Below are 14,521 nucleotides of genomic sequence, written 5' to 3'. Positions count from 1 at the left end.
AGCTCAGGAGAGCCCCTAGTGTGCATCCAACCTCGGCCGGGCACGAAATCTAACTGAGGCTTGGAGGAGGGTCATGGTGGGAGGAGCCAGTGCACACCAGGTAGTCTAAGATCTTTCTAGAGTGCCCAGCCTCCTTCGGAGCCCGCTATTCCCCATGGTCCTTACGGAGTTCCCAGCATCCACTAGGACGTTAGAGAAAATGGCGGCGACGCGCGGCTGCTTATATAGAATCCGAATCTCGCGAGAATCCGACAGCGGGATGATGACGTTCGGGCGCGCTCGGGTTAGCCGAGCAAGGCGGGAAGGTTCGAACCTGCCTCGGACCCGTGTAAAAAGGGTGAAGTTCGGGGGGGTTCGGTTTCCGAGAAACCGAACCCGCTCATCACTAATAAATATACCCACCTTTCTAGATTTAAAGTTGTGTTGTTTCAATTGTTACAGTAGTTAGCAATTTAGTTTCAAAGTTTTTAGGCCATTTCATTCAGCAGATTTTGGCCGTTCTCTTATCCTGTATATACAAGCACCATCAATATGCTTTATGACTATTCTGTCTTGTCAAATGGATTTCCTTCAGCAACTCATTTTTGCAGATAGCATAAAAACTAATTATTTTAAAAATAGCTCTTGAACTAACAATGGATTTAAAAAATTTTGAACAATATTCGGGAGAACATTTGTTCATAAAATGCATTTTAGGCCTGTGAGCTACATTTTTATTACTACTGTATGTTGCTTCCCTTATGGGATTTGCATGCCATATGTTTTAGTAGCATAACAGCATGTTCTAATATATAATGAAGTGGATCATTTTCATGTTAGTAGTTTCCTGTTGATGACAACATTCAGATTTTATTCTGTTTAGAATTTATTTGTCATTGCAAGGTTGCTCAGTTTAATTCTCTAGGCTACATGCTTGGCTATTCCACCGATAGAGAATAGACCAAGGGTATTGTACTATTTGCTATCAAGACTGAATGATTTGATTTTCAATTATTTGTCTTTTAGGAGAAAAACTATAGCAAAACTTAGTGTTGGACATAAACAAATAGTGCAGGTCTCTGAGTGCATCAATCTGGATTTGGAAAAAAACTATTTGAGAAAGTGTTTCCTTCCAAAAATTCCTAGGTCCTTCTTCCAAGTGAATCTATTGAAAGACCTGGTTGGAAAAAAAGAAAGGCCTTTGCCTAGAACCTCCTTTTGGTCTGTTGAGAGTATTCTGTCAGTAATGTTAATTATTTATAGTTCTCTAGAAATGTCATGATCTACTGTGTCTTCTTCTGTATCGCTAGGTATTTGGAGGTCCTTTGAATATCCCAGTCTACATTTCATCCGGTATCTCTTCTTACCCCTCATCTCGTCTTGCTCTGGGTCTGGTTCTTCCACTTGTCTTTTGACCTTTGCCTAAAAAATTAGATGCCTCTTCTGTATCATTTATATTATAGTATTGGTGTGAGGTTTCATTTGTTTCTCTCACTATTCGAGGATTCAAATTCACAAAATGTGTAGACCTACCTGGGTCTCCTGCTCCTACTGTACTTCCAAGAGGTAGCAGATTCCACTTGAAGATGACCCTTTGGGTAAAAATCACATTTATCCCTCAGGAATTTCTGACGTTTACAATCCACTATCGGTTTTTCATACGTCTCTAGGTCCTTCTTGTGTTTTTCAAAGGCAGACTGAAAGAATGAATCCTTCTCCCAGTTTTCTAGGTTTTTACCCAAATCTTCTATTTCCTTTTCCACCTGATCCAAGATAAGGGTTTTTTGTTTAACGAGGATATGCAGCAAATCATTGGAACATTTGAGGAGGACTTAAAAATATATAGATGGAGGAAAGATCAAAGGCGCTACTGTACTAACATATGATTATCAGAGAATGTAATAAAAGTGTACATCACATGGATTCTTTGCAGTCCTTTGTTAAATTCTTTATGTCGTCCCAGTAACTTCCAGATGTTGTTTACATGTAAAAACAAAGAATAAAACACAAAATGTGCGGTATTGTTTTTTGTGATGAAATTTCTGTGAATTCTCCAGCAGAAAAGAGCCCTGTGTTTTGTGGGTTTCCTGATAGTAAAGATAGTTCCTCACCACCACTTCATAGGGATATATGAACGTACCAAGACTCACTTAGAATTTATAACACCATACACATAAAGGTATCTTTTATACTTCAAATCATCACACGTAAGAGGTGTTCAGTTCAGTAGAACGTACCACACTCACTTTTCAGCAGGAGAAATTCTGCATATAGCGGTTTCTTTAAATAAACGGAAACACTCCTCTCTCCAACAGTTGATATATTGTCACATGAAACATTAGAGTTTTATATCACCGTACACATAAAGGTATCTTTTATACTTCTAATCATCCTATGTAAGAGATGTTCCGTATCATAGAACGTACCACACTCACTTTTTAACAGGTGGAATTTTACACGTAGCAGTTTCTTTAAACAAACGGAAACACTCTTCTCTCCAACAGTTGATATATTGTCACATGAAACACAAAGAAAATAAACACAAAATGTGTAATACTGTTTTTTTTGCATCTAGAATATTTGTGAATTCTCCCATGAAAAGAAGGCTCTGTGAAGATTTCTTGATAGTTGATAGGAATAGTTCCTCACCACCACTTCACAAGTGCACGTACCAACACTCACTTAGAGTTTTTGATCACCATGCTTATAAAGGTATCTTTTATACTTCTAATCACCCCACGTGAGAAATATTTTCGTTCAATAAAACGTACCATACTCACTTTTCAGTAAGTGAAATTCCACATGCAGCGGTTTCTTTAAACAGATGGGAAACACTCCTTTCTCCCAAAAAATGATTTATTGTCGCATAATAAAACTTTACACACTTAAATTAAAGCTCTCCTCATACAGTTCCAAACAGTAATGGTTCAATAGAAAAATGTGTGTCAGATTGAATGAGACAATCACGAGTAAATTCCGGACTTATACTCGTGCACACAATTACTATTTTACCGTGGAATGCTGCAGATGGAGAAGAATGATACTGAATAAAAAAATCACTGTCTGGTAGCACCAACGCCGTTTCGACCGTAGGTCTTTATCAATGTGTATGCTCAGACAGTGAAAAGGAAGACTATATATACCATTACACAGGAAGTAGAAATGCATTATGGCTAAAATTTCATAAAATACAAAATAGAAACATTTTTTGTCCAACACAGTAGTACAAAAATAGTTTAGGGCATTGTAACACATCCCACAATATCTTAACTTTATTTCTAAATACATTGAGGGTAAAATGAATGGCTAAAAAGGGTAGCGCATCGTGGTCGTGGCCACCGCCCCGGAAGTTAGCCATGATCACGTGGCTTTGACTTCCTCCTGACGCTCTATGTATCCCGGTCTCTGGGAGACAATACCATAGAATCCTGCACTGCGCTTTGCTTATAAATCTTCATTGCGCATGTGTGGAATAATAATTAAAGTACAGACATCCTCGTGGTCGCCTAGGTTATATACTTCCTGCATTCCACGGTGCATTCTGGAACCCGGAAATGTTATTACAAATGCACACAACTTATTTATATTTTCTCAGCATGTTATATTTATATTATAATAAATTAAGAGATATAAATTATATGTAAAATACTGAGGTTAGGTGATTAAAAATTAAAAATTTAGATGTAATGACAAATCTCATATTAACCCATGAACTTTGAACTGAGTAGTATTACATAAACCATTTTAGCTCAAAGTCTGAATTTAAGCCACAGGGGATCAGGGTATTTAATTTAAAGATCCATTGCATCTCGGCTCTTGCAAGATTAGTTTCTATGTCCCTATCCCTCCAATTAGATCTGATTTGTTGGATACCCATAAATGATGCTATTTTAGATGTTGCACAATTATGTTTTTTGGCGAAATGTTCAGAGAGTGAATGGGTCTGCAGACCCTTTCTCACATTTCGTATATGTTCTGCGATTCTGGTTTTAAGTGCTCTTCCAGTCCTGCCGACATATAGCAGACCACAATCACATTTTATTATGTAAACCACATTGATTGTGTGGCAAATGATGAAATGATTTATTTCATATTTGACGTTGTTGACAAAAAAACTAGTTATCTTAGAGGTTTCTGAGGGTATGGTTCTGCATGCTATGCATGTACCACACCTGTGGAAACCTTTCGTGCGTATTGGATTTGTGGACTCAAAAGGTAGTGCACTTTTTACCAAGGAATTCTTTAAATTTCTACCTCTTCTATAAATAAATCTTGGTTGGGCTGGGATGATGTCTTTTAACACCGGATCTCTTAACAGGAGGTGCCAATGCTGTCAAATAATATGTTCTTGCTTTTTATAATCCGCCCCAAAACCGGATATAAAGGCCCATTCTGCTTAACTATTAAGGGGTTTATTTCTCTCTTTTTTTCAGGATTTCTCCCCTATCCATCCTTTCCACTTCTTTATCTGCCTTCTCTAAATGTTTTAGTTCATATCCCTTTTTCAAAAATGTGTTTTTCATGTCATTCTTCTGATCCATGTAATGTTGATTTTCACTACATGTCCTTTTTAACCTCAGGAATTGTCCTTTTGGAATACCCCTTAACGAATGTAAACAACAATGTAAACATCTAGAAGTTACTGGGATGACAAAGAATTTAACAAAGGACTGCAAAGAATCCATGTGATGTACACTTTTATTACATTCTCTGATAATCATATGTTAGTACAGTAGCGCCTTTGATCTTTCCTCCATCTATCTATTTTTAAGCAATTCTTTGTGTGATCTGGATTTGGGCAGACCACAGGAGGGTTAAGATTGGGCTGATACTTTCAGTGTGCCAGAATCCACACATTTTCCATTTTCATTGATTTGAGGAGGACTGTCTCCCATTCCGTCTTCAGGTTGTTGCCAGGGAAAAGAAGGGGAAAATCTTTGGTCTGAGACCTCTGGGAACCATCTTACAGTATGTTTAACATAGTTTTCCAATGTTGTAATATCCCAAGTCAGATGTATCCTATTTTGTGAAGATTTTTGTAGTTTAGCGAAAGATGTTTTCCAGTCCATGTTGGTGGTGTTCTGATCATATGTGTCAGAAAATGGGTCTCCATAGTTGTCTTTGTTCTTACATTTAGCCAATTCATTCCATAGAGAAAACGTCACCATGGCATGTAAATCCGATATTTAGAAGAGTAGTTGAAATGGGCGTGAGAGCAAATTATATTAATAAAATACCCTTAGCTAGCAGGTTTGACTGTGAGTCAAAGTGTGGAGAATAGAACATAAAAAACGGATCCAACAACTGTGCCTAGAATCAGAGGCTGCATCAGCATAGGTCAGCGTACAAGAGGCAAGAGTATTCTGTACCAGTTATCATACTATAGGTAAAGATTAACCAAAATCAGACAAAGTATGGGAACAGCCTGTATTCAATAGTTACTGTAGTCCAATTGGTGGTGCGCCCAGAGTCAGAGGTAAGTATGCATATAACATAGAGAAAAAAAGAAGACTCTTGTGTGAGTGCTCTCTTATTATTTCGGTGAATAACGTGTAATGTTTATTAAGGATAAAACATAACTTTTAATTATATATCATTAAAACAAATGCGTATCTCACAGAAAGTAGTTAAGAAAAGTATTAGAGAAGAAAAAGAATTCAAATTCGAAAAAATTCGACAAAAATTTGGTGTGTTCTGATCCCTCTTAATGTTAAGTGAGTTGGGGGTATGTAGTCATTGATTGTTACTACACCCTTCATAACTGACCAGTACAGATAAAAACTGTATTGATATGGCCACAATAGGCCAATCGGCATCCGGGAGAGCCTCACATCAGTTTTTAATTGTACCGTATAATCGACTGTATCGTCTCAAATGTTTAGAACAGGTTCATATTACAAGATATCAAGGGATACTGGTAGCAAGAAATTGAAGGAAGAAAAGTGGTGATTCTGCTGTTAGTGTTCAATTGATATCAACACCCTATTGATTCAAGAATCTCTACAACACTTGGTATTCCTTGGAGGTCTCCCTACCAAGTACTGACTCAGACCGACAAGATCAGACGAGATCGGGCATATTCGGTGTGGTATGATAGTAGAGGGATTGGACTGTGTAGTTGAGACACTAATGAGAGGGCACCAGACTTAGAAACACAAGTGATTATGGATAATATAAGGTCTAAGTAAGTCAACAAGAGTATAGAGCATGATGGATCTGCTGTCTGTGTTAGGCAGGTGAGTACCCCTGGATCAAAGATCAGAGTCCACCGAATAAGTACAGATGGAAAAAGTGAAATACAGTGTTTTACTTGGTCGTATCAGGTATAGGACACAGAGGTTTAAATAGAAATCCACCTGTAACAGGGTGTGTATACAGATTAGCTCAATAGTGGGCTAATCCACACTCTGTACTAAAGTAACCACAGCACATTATGAATATCCAATCAGAATTACATAATCAAAATCATTAGCATGCTTGCACATTTGTGTTAAGCAATGAAAAATAGTATTATTGCAGAGTAAAGACTAGACAGCAGGTGCACAATGTACAGCTTCACACGTAAACACTTTGGATTCCACAGTGGAGGGTTAGTGCATCCTCTTACTTCTTCAGAATAATTTAGAAAGTGGAGTAGACAATTATATACACAGAATGATGAAACCGTAAGATTAGCGTTCTAAAGCCATAAGTGTGTTCCAGTATGTGTATCCCTATTTACATTCAAGTAGTGCAATACAACTGTTATACCTGTGCAGAACAATCTGATCTGGCATATGGGTTCGGTATGATTTACCTACGGACACAATACTGACAGTCATAATCCCGACAGCCATTGATCGACAGTCAAAATACTGACACAGTGAAAATACCAACATTCATTATGCTGACATGTTCAAAATGCCAACATAGTCAGAATAATGACATTTGAAATGCCGACATGAGTTTTTCTGGGTTTTTTTTGTGTCAATGTGGACATAGGTTGACATGGACACCGTGTAGGTGTACTGTGCTGTGCTGCGCTCAGCACACTATTGTATTTCCCTTCCAGGTCCACTGGGATAGTAAAGCATGAACAAGTCTGTTTTTGGCAAAAAATTCCTTAAAAACACGTCACAATTTTGACATCTGCATTTTAAATGTCGGTATTCTGACTATGTAGGCATTTTGGACATGTCGGTATAATGAATGTCGGTATTTTGACCATGTCGGTATTTAGACTGTCGGTCAATGGCTGTCGGGATTATGGCCGTTGGTATTGTGTCCTTCGATAAATCAACTGCTACCCCTGGCATATATGTGGAGATCTAGAAGGTTAAATGACAGTAGCTATGTTACAGACCGATACCAACAGTAGCTAATAGCCTCAATTCACGTCAGTCTAGTTGGTGATCTCCGAGGGCTGCTACGTCCATGAGGGAGGTCCCATGGGAAAATGCATTTCGCCTGGCCGTCAGGCTTGTTCACTTCCAAATGATGTCTCATAAATGAATATAGCTGCAAAGTTTAAATACCCTGCTACTTCTGTTTAACCAATTGTCTGGTACCAGGGAGGAGTCACCTTGATAAGGCACTAATACACCGGAGATAGAGTCTGGTGTCGCCCTCTACGTAAGGGTGTTATGGTGCCGCTTCCTGTCTCAGTCCAATGACAGGAAAGTTGGTACATTTGGGCTGCATAGGCAGTTGCTAGGCAGTGGAGATAGGGTTCCTGTCTCAATCAAATGACCTGAGAGACGGTGCATCCGGGCTGCATAAGCAGTTGCTAGGCAGCGGGGATAGGGTTCCGTATTATTCAAATGCTGCGGACATGACATATAAGACCTGTTTAAACATTTAAGATGGTACAGTCAATTATACGATACCATTAAAAACTGATGTGAGGCTCTCCCGGATGCCGATTGCTCCATTGTGGCCCTATCGATACAGTTTTTATCTGTACTCTTCAGGGAGGAAGGGTGTAGTAACAATCAATGACTACATACTCCCAACCCACTTAACATTAAGAGGGACCAGAGCACACCCAAGTTTTGTCGAATTTTTCTGAATTGAATTCTTTTTCTTCTCTAATACTTTTCTTAGCTACTTTCTGTGAGATACGCATTTGTTGTAATAATATATAATTAAAAGTTATGTTTTATCCTTAATAAACATTATACGTTATACACCAAAATAATAAGAGTGCACTCACACCAGAGTCTTCTTTTTTCTCTCTATGTTGTAGCCATAGGTACTAATGCAATAATTTTGCCAAATTTAATAAAATGAGAAGGATTTGGCATCTAGAAGGAGTATTTTTACACCTTAAGATCACATGGGACTGTATGATTTGAAATACATACTAAAGTGTTTATTTGTGATTATGATAAAAAAACATAAAATTCAACAGAGTCAACTGCTTTAACTTATTTTACAAGTATGCACCAGGCAATAGATATCCTGTGTATGCTCGGGTACCTCAGATAATAGCTTCACCATGGGAATCGATTATGACTATTCTTTGAGTTCAACTGGATGTATGTTTTGGAGATTGAAGTTGCAAAACACTGACCCTGTGCACATGCCCAATGACAGTGCAGGGGGGGGGGGGGGTCAAAGGATATACCAGGCCCTGTGGTATAGAGTGGCCATGAGGCATAGGGGCACAAAAAATTAGGTGCTGGAGCACCTGTTAATACTTTTTACTCAGCTCTGCCTACCATTAAGAAAAAAAAACAACAACAATTAACTGGCCAAACCTACATCCCTCCCTGGTTACCCTGTCACTTGGTCCAGTCCAGTGACCCGTCCTACACTGCCAATGTCACAAAACAGGATCCTATGTATACGAGTGTGTTGAGAAGGGTTGATGGGGAGGCTCCAGAGAAATACGTGTACAGGGCCCAAAAATTTCTGTTGCCTGTGCAGAATCTTAGGGGTGAATTTACTAAAGCTTCTAAAGCTTAACTACAGCTTCTTAAGCTTAAAGAACTTAATCTTAATTTGAAAATAATTTTTAACTGATGATTAGTGAACCTTCTCCATGTCAAAGATACCTTTGAGGAACAGAAGAACTTGATCCTAATTTTAAAATAATTTTAACATGATTACAGCATTTAAAAATATTTTGTTAACTGCCACATGTTTGCTGCCCACTGCTGTCACTTAGCTTAGTCATCCAGATACCTCAGTGCAAACTTTAGGCCTAAAGTTGATGAAAACAATATTGTGAGCTGTGAGGTATTCAGAATAGACTGGAAATGAGTGGAAATGAATGTTATTGAGGTTAATAATATTGTATGAACAAAAACACCCCCAAATTTCAGGGGCAAATGCAGGATTTATGAAGGGAGGTTTCCAAGCGTTTTTATTTTTTTAAAGAATATAGATAAAGTAACAAATGCACCAAGATGGGGAAAGGAACAGACATACAGTACTCAAACAGGAAACAGATAAAGAGAAAATGGCACAGATGGAGGAACGGGGGAGATACTGACACGGGAAGAGAAGAGGAGCGACATAGTTGGCAGAGTGGATGGCAAAGATAGAAGGAAAGAGAGACAGGTGCAGATAGAGGGTGAGCAAAGAGACTGGCACCAAGGAAGGGAAGATGGGCTTGCATGGAGAGATAACAAGTAGAAAGGCTGGTACAAAGAAAATGGGAATGGAAGAGAGGCTGGTGCAAATAGTGGATGAGCAGAAAAGCTGGCACAGAAGGGCTTGCACAGACAAAGGATTAGCAGAGATGCTGGTGTAGAAGAAGGGAAGAAGGGCTGGCACAGATAGAGGAAGGAGAAAGGATAGATAGAAATGGTGGTGCAGACAGACAAAGGCCAGAAAGACTGGCGCAGTGGATGGGAAGAAAGGATGGGCAGAATGGTTGGCACAGACAGAGGAAGTTCTGAAAGTCTGGCACAGCAGAAGGGAAGAGAGGTTGGCACAGACAGGATGGACAGAAAGGCTGGCATTGAAATATGAGCAGAGAGGCTGATACATAGAAAGGAGGGAAAGAGTGGCTGGCACAGAGGAGATGAAAAATGCATAAGGCTGGCACAAAGGAGAAAAGTGCAAAAAGAGCCTAACACGGATAGTAACCAAAATGAGAATGATTTTAAAAAAATGATAATAATAAAAATGATGTTACAGGAAAAAAATTACATGTTAGAGGAGAAGCTGAGTTGAGATCAGATGCAGGAAGCAAACTGTGGCATGGTACTAACTGAGCCAACTGGACAGTCCTTCAAATTCCCATAGGACTCACATAAGGCAGGTCACCAGAATCCTTGGCTGAGATCCATGGTGCATACAGGAGGAGAGGGGGACTATTTCCCCGGTAAACATCATCACACTGTCAGCAGGATATACTATGTACACAAAGAAGCGGCTGGGTAACTTCTTCACCCTGTCTCCCAGCGGTTATAAGGAATCTGGATGCTACCGCGGTCTCCCGGATGCCCGCTCTGGTGCGCAGCTCAGGGGGAGGAGGAAATGGGACGGCAACGCTCTGCACTTCAATATAGGTTTAAGTTGCAGCTGCGACCTGCACTTGCGCTCTGCACCTGTACTACCTTGTGCTCTCTGTCTAAACGATGTGGTATAGGTTGCAATGAATCGGTGTAGGGGAAGGGAGGGGGGGTCCTGGGTACTCAGAAACCCCCACTGCGTGCGCTACTGAATTTTATTTTAGCTGTTTTTAAGATTTAAAAAAAAATCTCAATCCAAAACTAAAACCAAAACCTGCAAGGGGCGGCTTTGGAAAAAACCAATACAGATCCAAAACACGAAGGACAGCAAGATCCAAAACCAAAACTAAAACATAAAACCCGAAAAATGTCCCTGATATATATATATTATACATATATACATATAAACCAAAAACTCCATAGTGTCAGTGATTGTGGATGTTATATATGGCTGACCTACACTTTGCTGTGATGGATGGCTACGCATAGCACCTGGTCTAATTTATTATGCTACAACCTACCTCAGGAATTTTCCAAATTGACTGCATGAGCACTTGCACATTTTCACTTTGTTATGTGACACTTGCACTTTAAGGGTGGTCGATTGCCTTGTTTACTTACAGCTGCATGAGGATGGCTGCTGCTCAGGGCACAGAGGATGACATCATCTAATTCCTTCTGCAGTGTGATAATTACGAAACACTAAGTTTCTTTGACCTGGAGGCAGAATGTATATTAAACAATGATTCTGCATTTGATGATTTACCAGCTATTACCAATGAGGATGTGTTCGGGGAACTCCTTAAACTTAAAAAATGAGAGGTATACTTCCTATACCACAGCCAGACCCTCTCAGACTACTACTGTGCCTGGCAGATTCCATGTGGATTCCGGATCCATAATGCCCCTATGATCGGCAGACACAACATCAATTTTTGTAAAAGATTGATCTCAGTGTTAAATAAGTGTTCCATGGATCTTCTCCTGTTGGTCATTGAAGAGTCTACCCAGGAATACAATGTAACAAAGGAGAATATAGCTAAATATAAAAGTGAACATTGAGCCGTACTCACACTGGAGAAATCCAAACAAAACTTGACGAAATTGGGAGAACAAGTGGAGCAATTTCGGGTTGACCTGCTCAAGTTTAAACATGAGAAATTACATAAAGTGCAACAAGACTATATCCAACATCATGTGTACACGTGGTTGGGCAATACAGGAAATTTTACACCGAGGAACAGAGTACCTAGATTCCAGAGACAGATACTTGGAACACATGTAGTCACCACGCCGGCTAGTGATTCAGATGACTTAAACAATTCCCAACCCATTAACTCTTCTCGACAAACCACTTTAGGGGTATGGACTCGGGCTGTATTAGCTGCCTGAGAGGCAGGAATACCAGATGGGGACCAAACAAGGAGGAAAAAGAAGGGGGAGACCACCCAGAAGAAGGACGTGCTGATCTTTAATTTATCCTCCAGCCCACTGTCTTCCGCCGAGGTAAGGGTTTTGGAAAAAGGTTTATCTTTTGTGCTAACCAACCAGCCGGATCCTTTCCAATGGAAAGTTGACACGTTTAAACTAAACCGTACACTTAAGCTTAAGGAGTACTTTGGCAAACAACGAGATAAATGGCCTGTTGATTACTGTATACTCCAGCTACTGTAGAATTCAGAAATTGGAGCCTAGCTCCAGATTTGACCCTGTTCAACAAATGCCTCCTTAAAAACCTTTTACAGATTATTGGAGATGTCAGGGAAAGAAAATACACCCCATATCTACCATAATCTGACTAGAGAGGAGATTGCTGCTTTGAAAACATTTAGCAAAAGGCAAGACATAATAATAAGGGGGGCTGATAAGGGAGGCTCCATTGTGGTACAAGGCACGGTTGACAATATTGACACTAACACTTACTATCATCTAAATGGTGACCCTACTGATACATACAAGAAGGAACTGACTACGCTATTACAATCTGAACGTGATCAGAGACTGATATCATCAGACATTTTTCATAAATTATACAATGAGTTCCTTATACAATGAGTACCTGTATCCGAAAATACACAAAGATGCATAGAGGCCACAAGGGAGACCAATCATATCGGCCTGTGGCTCTCTGTGCGAGCCTTTGGTTGTATTTTTGGATGTATTAATGCAACCGGGTGTACAGCAAACATTCTATCATTTTAAAGTTTTTAATATGCTTTTGAATAAGTTTATGTGTATTAACATGGTACCTTAAGTTCTACTTATGGCCATGATTGATGTAACCAGTCTACATACCTGTACTCCACATGGTGAAGGACTATAGGCTGTGAGACATTTGATTACAGGCAACGTGCATTATGAGGGCCCAGATGTTGACTTTTTTTCTGTTGCTACTTGAATTCACATTTCACACAATTATTTCTTGTTTGATGGGCAATTTTTTAGACAAACTAATGGGCGTGCCATGGGGTCGGCGGTGGCTCCGGCCTTCGCCAATTCCTATATGTTGGAGGTGGAATGAAGACTGTTTTATGAAAACATCGCCACAGTTAGCCAAATTTTTTTGTACTTTCGGTGCATTGATGATTTATTAATTTTATGGCTTGGTGGCGAACAGTTTTTACATGATATAATCATGGCCCAAAATGCATCAACCAGTCCCATTAAATTAACGATGAATTGCAGTCTCAGTGACATTAATTTTTTTAGACATAACTATACGTATTAGTGAGGTAAAAGTGTTAACAAATCTTTATACTAGAGAGAAATAGGGGTATGGCGTCACATGCAATTGTGAAAACAAAATAAATAGTCAAATATTGACAGTTAAAACACTCCCTTACAACTGTAGGGTGTCAGCTAGCCGCCAAGTATTTAGCATGGGTAAGATGCTATTCGGGTACAAATATGGATAAAGGGATAGGGGTAACAGCGACCAACGGTGTTTAGTATGTATATATCACTATATCTGAAGAGAATATAAACAATAAATATAAAAATATATAAAATAGGAAAAAGAGGGGGCCAATCAGGCTTTTTGAAAAAATATAACAATAAATTTATTACATGAAAGATATAGCAACAATGTTCATTTTTAAATGAAAAAGAAGAGGAATCCATATAAAAAATAAGGCGGTATTAAAAAGGGCTATTCTTAAAAAATTGTTAAATTAATAAAAAAGTATACAGTGAAATATTAATAAGAACGCTCAAAAATAATAATACAAAAAAAATAGTTATAAAAAATGAGAAGTTTTTTGCTTAACTTATTTGTGGAGAGTCAGTGAGGTACACCCAATGTATTTCATCTGTCTGACTTCATCAAGGGTATAAAGGCAAGTGAGCAGAACTGTTATTTATACCTAAGGTAATTAGGGAGGGAGGCTGTGACACCATTTCCTGGCACAGACTAAGTAGAACAAGAGCAGTTATTTTTAAGTTATAAAATAATTAGGGCTATTACTAAACATATAAAAAAGCATATTCATAAATATTAATAAAAAATGAGCAGTATAAAAGAAGAAAATTAAAAGTAGTTCAAATTTATTGAGCAGTGGCACTTCCGCCACACTTCCTGTATCCCCAGAGGCGGTATGTGCATGCGACACTGCCCTACTTCTGGTACGGACAGTAATCAGGTTGCTGTGTCCTGGTATGCCCCACTTCTGGAAGTGTGGTCCCGTGCTTCCGCCCCACTTCTGGTCATAGTTTATTATAGTGTAGGAGAGGTTCAGTGGTGCCAACTTTAATTATTAGACTCCATAGTTATTAGGTGCCGGGTCGGCTCATAAAATAGATGAGAGACGTTTTTAGTATTAATCCAAAATGTATATATATTGTCAGACAATAATAAGTATATGTACCAGATGTGTGAAACAATAATTAAACATATAAATAATTATGTTTGTGTATACTTATAACGTGTCATTATGTGTAAAGTATAAGAATCTAAATATACCATATGGTAGACAGGAATAATATTTATATAGGTGTTACTCTGATGTTAAAGAGCATTTTCAGTCAGGGACTGCATGATAATTAAGTAACCCACAAGGGGTTAAAAAACATTTGACAGTCAGAATGTGTAAAATGCATATAGT

The sequence above is a fragment of the Pseudophryne corroboree genome, chromosome 6, assembly GCF_028390025.1.
Source record: "Pseudophryne corroboree isolate aPseCor3 chromosome 6, aPseCor3.hap2, whole genome shotgun sequence".
Lineage (NCBI taxonomy): Eukaryota > Metazoa > Chordata > Amphibia > Anura > Myobatrachidae > Pseudophryne > Pseudophryne corroboree.
Note: the sequence above shows the minus strand (reverse complement) of the source record.